The 14190-nt window shown below is 41.3% G+C and overlaps 1 long non-coding RNA gene across 1 annotated transcript; it reads right to left on the bottom strand.

Moving 5' to 3' along the window:
- Window positions 1-873: 873 nt before the first annotated feature.
- On the bottom strand, window positions 874-13279 carry LOC105872921 (uncharacterized). Its single transcript, XR_012914897.1, has 4 exons — window positions 10674-13279; window positions 9624-9660; window positions 1825-2151; window positions 874-1098 (listed from the first exon to the last, which is right to left on the bottom strand). It is a non-coding gene; the product is annotated as an uncharacterized LOC105872921 (long non-coding RNA).
- Window positions 13280-14190: the final 911 nt, after the last annotated feature.

The raw sequence follows: 14190 nt of genomic DNA, 5'->3' as shown, positions 1-14190 counted from the left end.
AAGAGGTGCTCAAAGCTACAGTGGATAAGTAAGCCCTGGGGACAAATGAAGGGGGGAGAGCATGGGAGTAATCTAAACTGACTCCCATTTCTAACCACATTTATAGAATTTCATATGTGGTTAACTAAAAAAATATTAGAAATTTCCTAGACCTGGTCTACCCTCCCTCCTCCTAATAGGATTATTGTCAAATCAATCCAAACAATCACCCTAGAGACATCAGGCAGGCACAGCCATCCTGACGAAAGGAAGATCTTCGAATTTTTGGAGAGACATCACTCAACAACACTAAACCATAAAGAGCAAAAGGCAGACGATGATAAATGAGGAAATACACCTGGCTCAACTTAAGTGACAGCCATAAAATTAACCCCACTTAGGGTGTTTTCTAAAAACATAAATCTTCGAGTTGTCAGAGTGATGTTCAGCATGAAAATCACAACATATCCAGATATACCACATAGTCTAGTAATTAAATTGACTATCTGTCACCAGAAAGGACTTCTATTCCCACTGAATATATTATTAATACATCCACAAACCTGCCAAGCGGCTCAAACATGAGACAGGTGCTTTCAATGACTAGCTAAACACTGTCCCATTTCCTTCCATGACTGTAATTCCAAGAGTTGAAAAACAAACTCATCTTCACTGTTTTTGTATCAAGTAACCACATCCTCCCTCCCACTATCCCTAGAGTTCAAAATATGCATGTTATTAGTTTAAAATATACACGTTTAAACTAATTTAACATGAATAAATTTTAAATTTAAAAATTTTTAATTCTATGCATAGTAAATTCAAAGTTACAAAAATATACTGTAATCTAATGGACAAACTGGTGGTAGATGATATCAATGACACGAACTCTGCAACATTTTTTCTTTATTTCATATGAGCTGTATATTCACAAAGCTAAAATTAAAGCAATCAATTGAAGTTGTACTATACAAAACCCTCCAAGAAGTTTTTCACATGTTTCTGTCATTGACTTTATTTTGCTAGAGACAGCTCTTCATTCCAAATCTCTCTGTTCCAGTGGTCCCCAACTTTTTGGCACCAGGGACTGGTTTCATGGAAGGCAATTTTTCCATGGACCTGGGTATAGGGAGAGATGGTTTCAGGATGATTTAAGCACATTACATTTATTGTGCACTTTATTTCTATTATTATATTATAATATATAATGAAATGATTATACAATTCACATAGGTTGGAGGTCCCTGTACTCTGTTGGCTTCAAGAACACTACTCAGCTTCTATGCTATGCCAGGATGCTTCTGAACAACTCATTTGATCAAATATATATTTTTAAAGCTTCTACACAGGCAAAGAAACTATCATTAGAGCAAATAGACAACCTGCAAAATGGGAGAAAATATTTGCTCTCTACACATCTGATAAAGGTCTGATAACAAGAATCTATCTAGAACTTAAAAGAATCAACAAGAAAAAAATCAAACAAACTCCATCAATAAATGGGCAATGGAAATGAACAGAAACTTTTCCAAAGAAGACAGAATAATGGCCAGCAAACATATTTTAAAAAATGCTCAACATCTCTAATCATTAGAGAAATGATCGAGGATTTTTTTTAACCACTCATTGGTGTCACTTTGACCCACAGTCTGAACCAACATAATTGAGCATCCTTTAAAAAGCTCAGGATCTTGTTCTACATTTTTTCTTTCTAATCCTATTTCCTTTAATCCACATCCAGGCTCTGCTGCTAAGGAAATGCACTGCCAGGAAGTGCGATTCTCGAGGATGTTATTTCATTTTCTCACATTCCCCGTTAGCAGTTGTGATAGATCCGATACTTACAAACTAAAAGCACGAGGAGGATACATTGGCATGGATTCCTCCACACATCATGGCATATTTAACTCTGCTCTTCCACTTGTGAAAAAAAATGGTTACTTCTCTTCTGGTGAATTCCATGAAATGATTCTTCTCCAGCCATGGCGCGCAGCCCTGGCTGTGCATCAGCATCCCTGGGAGGTTGTTTAAACATACAGATGCCCAGGGCCCTGCTGCCAGGAACTCAGAAGCTGGAGCTGGCGTTTGTATATCTAAAAGCTCCACAGGTAACGTTGACAGGCAGCCAGGGTGGAGGACTGCTGCTCCACAACATGTCTGAAAGCTTCTCTTCTGAGGGAATGGAGACAAATGATATTCCTAAATTTTGAAAGAAGCGATTCGATATTAACCCATATTTTTGCGTTATGACTCAAATAAACTAGAATAAGATATGTAGAACATGGAGGATAGCTTTGCTCCCCTGCAGAATTGGACCTCCTGGTGGGCACAGGCTTCACCAGCCTCTGCTGAAGACCAGCTTCTACCCCGAGTCCCACAGATATCTGCTTCCTGGAAGTCCCAGCAAGGTGCTGGGTCACCTTGGTCTCTGAGATTTTTTTTTTTTTGAGACAGAGTCTCGCTTTGTTGCCCAGGCTAGAGTGAGTGCCGTGGTGTCAGCCTAGCTCACAGCAACCTCAAACTCTTGGGCTCAAGTGATCCTCCTGCCTCAGCCTCCCGAGTAGAAGGGACTACAGGCATGTGCCACCATGCCTGGCTAATTTTTTCTATATATTAGTTGGCCAATTAATTTCTTTCTATTTATAGTAGAGACGGGGGTCTTGCTCTTGCTCAGGCTGGTTTTGAACTCCTGACCATGAGCAATCCACCCGGGCCTCGGCCTCCCAGAGTGCTAGGGTTACAGGCGTGAGCCACTGCACCTGGCCTCTCTGAGATCCCCACTCCATTAACAGAGGAAAACTCAGACCTTCCCCATGTCTTTGGATGTACTGGGGGGCAGAACCCTCATTGTCCTAGGCTCTTTGGTCCCCAAATGGTGGCTTCCTCTAGATCCCTGGGTCCATCTCTGCCCTCCTGGCTTTGCCCCTGAGCATGCAGCCCCTTTTCTGCACCCCAGCACCCCACTGGATAAAGCTTGGACACTGCCCGGATTCCTAAAGCACCCCTGTCACAAAGGGGAATACTAGCACACCTGGAGTGTCGGTTTAGGCAGCATGGGTGGGCTACCCAGAGCATAGAACAGCTAAAAACTCCAAGTTCAATATTAGGAATCTTTGTTCCAAAAGTCCCTTGGCCATTCTTACTCCAGAAACGCCTCAGGGTCTGTCCCTCCGTGTAGAGCCCGCCCATCGCCAGGTCACACCCACTCCCCTCCACTGCCAGCCCCAGCCACCACGCCAGCCCAGCGACTTTCCCTGTGCAGCATCATGTGGCTCTTCCTCTGTCCCGAGCCCACGACATGACAGACCTTCCCTTATCAGTCTCCAAAACTCTCTCAAGTTATAGGAGAATCCAGAGTGACATTCTCCCTCTCTCAGGAACTTTGCCACCTGCTTTTAAACTAATTTCTTCTGTCCATGAAACTGGTCCCCAATGACCTAATAGGGAGGGCCCTGGAGGAATCACTAATTTTTCTAAAAATCTATAAGCTTGCTTTGAACTCTTGAAAGATTTAATAAATAGAAACAAGTAAGTCCTATCACCAACCTCTCAGGGGGGGGGGAATCTCCACGCCTTTACCAATTGCATATTAGGATCTTTGAATGTGGCATGTCTGAATTCTTCCTATTGGCACGGAAGCCTCCCTAATTATACATATATCAGTCAATTGACCGGGGTGAAGATTGTACACAGTTAGTCACAGATGGGCACATGGACACAGCTCAAGAGTCATTCAGTGAAACAACGGCTTAGACTGATCCTAGGAGGGACTGAGCTGTCACTGAGGTGATGTGTGGGTGACCGCAATAATCCCAGGGTCCTTACAATACTGGGCATGTTGGCAGCCCAGGCTCCCCAGTGAGTTCCTTTCCAGGAGTTACTCTTGGCCAGAGAAATCTGCCTCTCCCAAGACAATGCTCTCATGTCACCTTGATGCACCATGAAATTTTTGACAACTGGCTGGAGGGTGGAAGAGGAAGTCTGATTTGTAGTTTGCCAAGGTATCATGACTCCTCCTGCTAAGGTGGATTTCAAGCTATGACATGGGGTTGTTGAACATGAAATGGGGAGACACATGTACTGTCATCTTTGTGCCCCAATGGGATAGCCCACATCTCATGGCTGGTCAATGCAGGGGAGCAAAGGCCATCCCCTTGTCCCAGTTGGAATAACTCTGGGATGGGCCATCCTAGCTCTAGAACTTCCAGTGGGGTCAGCTGAGGTCTCAGCTACACCTTCATCGCATTTTCATTTCCACCCCAGCCCCATCCTGCACCCTCGCTGCCCTACAGGTGCTGCTCCAAAGAGATCTCCCCATCAACCATCTGCTCAAAGTCTCAGAGTCTTGGAGTCCACTTCCCAGGAAACCTGACCTAAGACGATTGGCTACATTTATCAACTGGATTTGCCAAAATTGGTTGTGTGAAGTTGACAAATCCTTAGGAGATTTTTAAATAGTCACAACTCCAGAGATGTTTACAAGGTGGTATTCAAAATAGTTAACACCTGCAAGGACATGGGGATCATGGGGTAGGCCAGCACACCTGGACCCATGTAGACCAGTTGCATGTCATTCTGGGTTTTGGTGACCTACGGTTACAGGTGTGGAGATGATATAAAAAGTGGATTTTTGAGCAGATGGCCAATTCTCTCCTTCTGCAGAATTGTGTTTGCCCTATCAACAGGGACAGATGCTAAGGCCTAGAGCACTAAGACAGAAGTGGCTGTTACTTCAACTATCTGCCTAATTTACAATAAAAGAATATAACTTCTGCTGCTTTTTGGGAACAGGTCTAATCTCCTTTCCTGTATTGGACTCTGTCTCTATTAAGTGTGTAGTGGAGAGAAAAAGTAGTTTTATATGTGGTGACCAGATCAACAGAGTATGTTTCTATGCTTTTTATTTTTTGTTATGTCTGGTTTTTTTGTTTGTGTGAGCGTGTGTGCTTTTTTAGATGGGGTCTCACCATTTTACCCAGGCTGGTCTCGAACTCTAGGCCTCAAGTGAACCTCCCACCTCAGCCTCCCAAAGTGCTAAGTTTACAGGCATGAATCACTGCACCTGACCTAATAAGAAAATTACAATGAAATACAAATTTTAAAAGTGACAAATACCACAAACATCACAAAATCTGGAAATTACTATAGTATTCTTATTAATTAACCGACACCTCTCTAAAATACTTTTTTCCCTACAATTTTTGGTTCCATATTCTTTAGATAGCATCAATTTTGTAATATTTTCATAGAGATCATACCAAGATAATTCAGTCCTTAGTAAGGTTGATCAAAATTTGTTTTTTCATTATGGATAGTTTAGAAAAGTTTCTTTCAACCTCACAGATTGTTATTGGTAACACCATGCAAATTTTTCAGACTGTTGTCAAATTTGGGAAAGGAAACTTTATCAGATTTTTTTTCAGATAGATTTGAAAGAATGTTGTATAGAGAAGCTTTTGGCTCCATGCATTTCAAACTTTTTCTTCTTCTGTTGGCTTCCTTTCAGTACCTTGCACCATAGTCTAGTTTCCTATCATGATTACAACATCTATCACTGCATCTATATTTCATGACACCAGATAATTGACAAAGTTGGCAGCAAGACGGTCTGTGCAAGTGACATTGAGAGAATGTGACCTATTCTACATACCTCATAATGTTTTTCTTTAATGTCAGTATTAAATGTGAATAGTTAAGAACCGCACTTTATAAATGGTAGATAACTTTAAAAATTAGTAGTCATTGTCTTTGTACAATTATATATAATGCATGCAAGCTACATTTATTCATTGTTGTTATTTTCGTAAGGTTAAAAAAAAAGATATCCTGGGAATTCCTATTACGTAATCTGTGTTCTTTTCTCAACCCACCCACATTCTAGAAACACAGATAACAAAACAACTGGCATAAACTTGGACAGAATAGAATTGATTCACCTAATTCTTCTTTGAACTTTGTAAAGTACCTCTTTTTTTTTTTTTTTTTTTTGAGACAGAGTCTTACTTTGTTGCCCAGGCTAGAGTGAGTGCCTTGGCGTCAGCCTGGCTCACAGCAACCTCAATCTCCTGGGCTCAGCAATCCTACTGCCTCAGCCTCCCGAGTAGCTGGGACTACAGGCATGCACCACCATGCCCGGCTAATTTTTTGTATATATATTTTTAGTTGGTCAATTAATTTCTTTCTATTTTTGGTAGAGACGGGGTCTCGCTCAGGCTGGTTTCCAACTCCTGACCTTGAGCGATCCGCCCGCCTGGGCCTCCCAAAGTGCTAGGATTACAGGCGTGAGCCACCGCGTCCGGCCAAGTACCTCTTAAAATATTGAAAACGTTTTCTTCAATAAGTAATAGTATCATTGGTAAATGTATACCTAGAGCAATTTATCTAGCTTCCTAAGAATTTCTGCTCAGACCACAGAAAACTCCCTGCAGGCTAGGAATGGCATGTTTGAGTTAATAAGTTTGGCAATGCATTTATTTGAAGCATATTTGCATAGCCATTTAGGAAAACTAGTGCTGCAAGATTGGGGAAAAAAGTTCTTGGGAATAAAGATCTTTATGCTCTTAGAGATTCCTGAATGAGCTTGTTACTGGAGGTACTTTCAAAAATCTGCCCTTATTACTATGCCAATTGTTCTCTTGCAACCAGGATTCTCGATGAGCTAGAGTTACAGTGCTGTTCCCTCATTACTGGCAAATCATCCCTTCCTCTAAGACATTCTCTGTATGGTCATTAGCCAGCCCAGATGGCCACAAGCTCCCACATCAAATTTTCAAAAATCCTGAACTAAGTATATTCCCTGGAGGATGCACCATCATCTATATAAGTTACTGTAAAAAAAAAAAAGACTGAGAAATTGCTTTTACAAAAAAGTTCTCCAACTTGTGGACTGAAATTGCATGAGTGTTCATCTAGGCAGTAGCATTTCTCACTTCATTTATCTAAGAGTGGCCAGCAGATAATTTTCTATATTTGTGGAACTGCAGCAAAGGCGTTATTACTCTCTCTGTAATTGGAACAGAAGAGTGAGACCGAATGATGCAGAGGAGTAGAAGGAGAAAATAACAGTATTTTATATGCTAACAACAGCTTTTGCAACAGGTCTGAATGCAACCTGTTTCTGTAATGGGAAAATAGTGACCCAGCAAAAATACCCAGATGGCCTTTCAGAAAGAACATGCGTTGTTCGTTCTGACTGCCCAGGATCGGATCTGAAGCTCCTTCCTGCATCTGACGACCTTCCCACCTAATGTGTCTGAAAGCTCGGGCCGATCGTGCCAGATCCTTGCTCTTCCAGGCTCTGTGGCAGCCAGCGTGCAGGCAGGTGGCAAGAGCAGCAGCCGCGGTGGAGCTGCTCGCTCTCTGATGTCAGCAGCTGCCTCATTTCTGGAATAAGTCCCTTGGCCCAAAACTGTCCACCAAGTCTGATTCCCCCAGAAGAAGACCCTGAGATAATAAGCCTTTGAAGGCAAGTCTTTTATTTGGGATGTGAGCTCAGGAAGCACTGGATGGAAATTGGGGCACAGAAAATGCCAATAAAGTACCTCGATGAACAGATTACCCCTGTGAGCACTTGAGCCACAGTCGTGCTGGGGGCCTCCAAGAGATGGTTTAGAACAGCGGACCCCAACCTTTTCGGCACCAGGGACCATTTTCATGGAAGACAATTTTTCCATGGAGTTGGGGGTTGGTTTCAGGATGATTCAAGCACATTATATTTATTGTGCACTTTGTTTCTATTACATTATAATATATAATGAAATAAATATACAACTCATCATAGGTTGGGGACCCCTGGTTTAGAGCAAACCTCAGAGTTACCCCCACTGAGGGGTGAGAAATCTGTTATGGACTGAATGTGTGTGTCCTGCCACAAAATTCCTATGTTGAAACCCTAAACTCAGTGTGAATGTATTTGGAGTAAGGAAGTATAATAACCAAAGTTAAATGAGGTCTTAACAGCGGGGCCCTGATCCAATAGGATTAATGTCTTTATAAGAAGAGACACTAGAGAGCTAGTGTACTCACTTGCCAACATGTTCTCTCTTCTCTCCTTCTTCCTCTATCTCCCCACCCATACACACACACACACACACACACACACACACACACACACACACACGAGGAAAAGTCACATGAGGACACAGCAAGAAGGTGGCCATCTGCAAGCCAGGAAGAGAGCCCTCACAAGAAACCAAAGGGGCCAGAACCTTGGTCTTGATCTTGGACTTCAGCCTCCAGAACTGTAAGAAAATAGACGTCTATTGTTTAAGCCCCCGCAAGCTGTGGGATTCTGTTAGGACAGCCCGAGCAGGTTAATGCCTTCTCTGATTCTCTTTTGTCCTGAGGGCATCATCACTCCAGGACAACCTAGGGTGAGCAGAGCGTTGTCAGAGGCAGCCCTCAGGTGGAGAATCACAGGTACTTTCAGGAGCCATCATCAAGGAGGGAGCTGCAGGTGCCAAGGGGCCACGGGCAGGGCACAGTCTGCTGCAGTTACCATCATCAAACTATGACATTTAGAGCTCAATGGCAGCAGAAGTGGCTTTTTCACCAACCAAGCTCTGTTGCATCATTTTCATCCCTTTTCCTGGCTGCCCAGCCTTGCACCAGAGTCCTGCCCTACAAGATTGCAGAGAGCTACCTTTTCATAAGTTACTTTTCTGCTTCAATCAGTCTGTTTCTGCTGTATGCAACTATGAATGCTCGCTGTGGACTCCAGGTTATGTCTAGACATGAGAACAGGAATTGATCAGTCTCATCTGCATCTTACCATCCGAAATTATGACAGCAAAGGAGTATAATTCGTGACTGAAAAAGGCAAATTAGTAGATGACCCTGAAGGGGGGGGGATGCCTTTTACAAAATAAGATTGCAAAATCTGCCCTAAATGTATATCAAAAGACTTAACATTTGTTTATCATGTGGTCCAGCAGTTCTATGTTTAGCTAATTTATCCTAATAACTGGACAGGAGTTGAATGTGTATTATGATGAATACATAATTTTTAGGGCATTGTATTAACATAATAGCAAAAAAATTAGAAACCAAAGATCCAAAATCAGGAGAATATTTAAATAAATTACAATATATCTATAGAGGAATACTTTGCAACTATTAAAAGTGACATCGCAGAAGTACATTTTTTAATATGAAAAAATGTTCATGTAAGTAAAAAAACAAGTTGTTGAACACTATATTTAGTGGGATCCCATTTTTGTGAGAAGAAAAATACACAAATCTTGGAGAAAATTCCAAAAATGTATACCAACATATTAATCAAAGGTATGTTTGGGTGGTAAAACAAAAATACTTCTTATTTTCACCTTTTTAGATCTGTTTATAATCATTAGTTACTTACCAAATTTTTACATAATAATACCTGTTCTACCTCACTTGCAGGGGTGTTAAAGGGCAGGAAAGTCTGTCACTAAAAATTTCATAAACATGCAGTTAAGGAAACCTTCCATAGCAGGATAGATACATGATGATCTTCAAAACAGTTTAGCATATAATTTCACAATGCATCACTAGGGCTGCTATGATTCATATTAGCAGGCACAAAATTAATGCTAAGGTTATGCACGAACAATTAGCCATCAAGTGTGAATCAATCTGGGAATTCACTCAGTACTAAAAGTACAAACCTAAGATTGTCTTCTGCATCAGTTGCATCAGGATGTCCTGGAATAAAACCAATTACAAGAGATCAAAAAGTCCCAGCCAATAAAATGATCATTGGATTATATAAAATATTAATAAAGCAGTGGCTATTACTGATATCCTAATTGCTGGTAGCAGGAACACTTTCAAATCCCCAGGAGACAGAATTAAATAAGTAGCTCTGGCAGAAGAATGAGAGCAAATGTGTAAATCGAATACTACTAAATTAAATTCTGTTGTCCTGGCAACCCTAATGCTTTGATAAATAAGTTACTCGACATCTTACAGAACTTGGAATTTATCACGTGTGAGTGAAAATTCAGAAGTGATTCCCTCTGTGTACTTGTCATGTGGCCAAACGATTTCTATCTCAAAAATAACTCATAGCCGTGGATTTAACCCCCAGGGGGCTGAGATGTAACCAGCTGGTTAGAAACTGAGGACTGCTCTGCACCAGCCCTTATCCTCTTTCACCGTCCTAACAGAACCCAGATTTGGTTTTGGCATTGACTCCGTGCCCACACGGCCCATGCTCTTCCTGCATTCTCCACCCTGCTTTGCCCCGGCAGCCTGAGCTTCATGGACTGTACCATGGGCTCGCCCAGACTTGGGCTTCCTGCTGGGTTTGGACAACAGACAGCCCCTGCGGGAGGTCACAGAGCAAGAAAAGGATAAAGCCAGGGTAGTTATTGCCCTGGCCCTCTCCCTGCAGACTGGCTTATCTCCTGGCCCACTGTCCTACAGATTGCCCACAGATTGCCTGGACCTATGGCATATCCGTCTCTAGGTTCTAGAAACCATTCACGGACCCACTCTGCAGGCCTGCGTGTGCTAAGGTTCTGCTGTTACTAGCCATGGGGACTGGGCTCTTCTATTGAATCTGTATATCCCTCCCCATCCTTATATAGTCACTTTATTAAATTCTCCTCAAATTACTCAATGGAGTATGTCATTTGTTCCCTGCTGGGACCCTAACTTATCCACCCCTTGCAACAGGGAAAGCTGGCCACACCCTCCAAGCTCTAGAAACTCACCGTTGTTTGTTTAAGCCAATCAGCACATTCCATTCCATCAACTAAGGAGTAGACAAAAGATATGGAGTCCAAGGAGGGTGAACCCCAAGATTCTCACTTGGAATCTGAGCCTGAAGTTGTCCCTCTTATGACAGATGATGCTGACACCCCACTATTCCCTATGCCCGTGTTCTTGCTGGAGGTGGGAAGAGCAGGAACAAGGATGAGTCCTAGAAGTTCCAGAGATTCCTTCCACCCACATCCGCTGGCCAGAACTCCGCCATATGGCCCCACCTAACTGTGGGGGGCGGGGGGTGCTGGGAAATGTAGTCTAGCTGCCAAGAAAGAAGAAAACAGAATAGTCTGAACAACTAGCCAAGTTCAACCTCACTCTTCCAGCAAGGCATAGGTTCGTGGGTCAGGACTACATTTGGTGGCGTGTAAAAGAAACTGAACTACAGCAACTTAACCAAATTAGGCTGTCGTTTGTTTGTTTTTATATTAGCAAGGAATCTGGGAGTAGGTAATTCAGAGCTGCTCAAGGCATCTGACTTCTCCTCCCTTCTTTCTCTGCTATCCTTAAAGCACAAATGATATCTCCTGGTTGCAAGATGGCCCTAGGTATTCTATCCAAATCCCTAGCAGGAAGAAAGTAAAAGGGCAAAATGAAAAGGACAAACAGAATGTGTCTGACAAGTTTAATCTCCTTTTACAAAGGCTTTTCTGGAAGCCCCATCTAGCCAACTGTCTCTTTCATGGCTCTGCTACCTTTTAAAAAGCATAGGGAAGGGTTGCCAGATAAAACAAAGAACATTTAGTGAAATTTGAATTTCAGATAAACATACATAAATTATACTAAAATAATTTTTAGTATAATTATGTATGTCCTATGCTGAGTAACCTGTTTTTTGTTTGTTTTTGCTAAATCTGCAAAGTCTAGCCTGGGGAGAAGTGTACTTTTTAATGGATACATTGCCTTTGGAAAAAAGTTAAGATTGTTGAAAAGCAAGAAAGGAAAATGGACATTGGGTAAGCAACTGGAAGTATACGTCTCAGTGACCATATGACCTAAATTGCCAATGGCACATAAGCAGAAGTCTGCTGGATATGGCTTCCAGGAAGTTTTCTCTTTCTTGTGATACAAGTAGGCAGACTTGACTTTCCTTGTATTGTAGATATGAGTCCTGGCACCCCAGCAGCCATCTTGAGACCATGAGGTAACTACATATCAAGGATGGGGAAACAGAAAGATAAGAGCCTGGTTCCCAAAAGGATTTTTGTACTACTGTGCCAACCTGGATGGCCTGTTCCATCCCAGACCTCTTAGGGCACACATCAGCCATCTCTCTAAGCTGTGACTATGACTATTCTTTCTCCATTTTCCCTTTCTCTTCACTTTTTTGTTTCCTTTTTTTTCAACAGAATGTATCCCCAACTGATATGTATCTCTTTCCTTGCACTCCATGATTATAGATGTGGAGCCAGGAGCTCGTGTCATGCCACTTTGTCAGGATGAGGGAAGCCACCTGAGAATTAACCCAAGAACAAAAGGAAGATATATCTGATAGAATTTCCCCAAAGCCAGACCCACCAGGTTACACTGACCCTAAAGCTCACACCTCCAATTACATGAATCAACAAATGTCTCCATTGTTTAAGATCGTTTGAGTCATGTTTTCTGCTCCTTGTAGGAAAAACATTCTAACTAATAAAACCAGATATTTCAGCCCAATACATATACTTCTAATGTATTTGACAGCATTTATCTCATTATACCAGGACAGTGGAATAAAATTAACATTAGGTGATATAACAAGGCTGACATTTCTAAGTAAGAATATGTACATTTTGCAGAACAAAAATTCAAAATGAAATCATACAATTTAATGCCTTTGTCAGGCATGTTTTTCCCCCCTGTTATTCTATGTGTTTTGTAAGGCCTGTAAATAGATTAAAATTTTTAGTATTAATTATTCCCAGTGGTTCTGTCGTTGTACACTAAACTGCATTTTCAAGTTTCAATAATTGGACTCCTGAGACTTGCAGAGAGGAAGAACATACGTTAAGATGTCATATTCTATTCTCAACATGTGACTGTCATTATCTTCTGACTCAATAATGCTTACAAATATACAAGCTATATATGAGCTACACTAAGTCTTTAAAATCCAGTAGTAGCTCGACATTTATAGCTATCCTCGCCAGCAGGAGTTAATTTCAGCTGGGATCCACTTACTGTTTCATGCATGCCTTCTAGGTTCTTTGGAAACACTGTAAAATATTTGGCAAAAAAAAAATAAAGAAAGAGAACCACGATCCATATCCTCAGTTAGGTTTTCGTTGACAGGAGCTGTGCATTACAGATGCAGTAGAAATGCTACAAGCAGAAACAGAGAGATACACTAAGTCTCAAGTCTATGTCGCACAAAGTGATTTGATCATCCTTATCAATGCCACCTATGGAAGAAAAGTCCTGGAATGAAAAACAGTCAGAAATAGTTATTTTTCTGAGTTGGCTGATGTGTGCAGTCAAAATCATTTCTCCAATCTTACCTGGACTGGTCCCTTTGAAAGTTTTACTTCTCTGATGAGGACGGTCAACTAGCTGTGCCCTCCTCTTGCACAGAGATGCCAAACCCAGTTAAATCAACTTCTAAAAACTGTCTGAGTCCTTTTATGGAGGTGAAATTTTGTGGTGACAAATGTTTGTTGTGTCAACTAAGAGGGCTATTGCCAAGGAACATGTTTTTGTTAGGGATCCTCAAACGAGCAGTGATTGTGTTGATGAAAATTGATCTGTAGGTGTGGCATTGTTCATTCCCAGAGGGTAGTTGGGGAAGCACAGAATTTCTCACCAATACTTAGGTGAGAAACCTTTCAAAAATGACCTGCCAAGGTACTATCAAATGTATTTGCTCTTATGTATTTGCTTTTAGCTAGCAAGTATGTTTCAGAGTTTAAAATTATTCAATTCTCTCTCTCCCTTTATATGTATTATATAATATTACATAATGTATATATTACATATATACTTCATACATATAATATGCTGTATATATACAGTGTTATTGCTCAGAGATATATATATCCTGTATGAGATACTTATATATTACATGTATAACAGATAATATAATTATATTGTATAAAATATGCATATGTATCAACTTGTAAATTTATGTATACCTGTAATGCACCAAAAAATTTATTTAATCTTTAAGAAAATTCATTGAAAATTAAACTGATGAACAAGTATTTCCCAATTAGTATAATCCTTGACCCAACTTTCCTTGGAAAATTTTCCAGCACATTTTTGGGCACCAAGCTCTGGATGGCTCCTCCCCTTCCTCAGAGTGCTCAGAGGAAGGAAGGAAAGACACACAACGGCTGGAAGGATAGAGGAAGAAACCATCACACATCATTTCTCAAGAATGGGTGACCATTTTCTACTTTTGCTGCTTTGGCGTAAATTAAGGACGCTTGGGTAAAAAAATGGTGCAATTGCATCGTCCTTCAGCTGTGTTTTGCTTGTTGGGTGACC

This window comes from Microcebus murinus, chromosome 25, assembly GCF_040939455.1.
Source record: "Microcebus murinus isolate Inina chromosome 25, M.murinus_Inina_mat1.0, whole genome shotgun sequence".
In the NCBI taxonomy this organism is placed as follows: domain Eukaryota; kingdom Metazoa; phylum Chordata; class Mammalia; order Primates; family Cheirogaleidae; genus Microcebus; species Microcebus murinus.
This window is presented reverse-complemented; position numbering and strand designations above follow the sequence as displayed.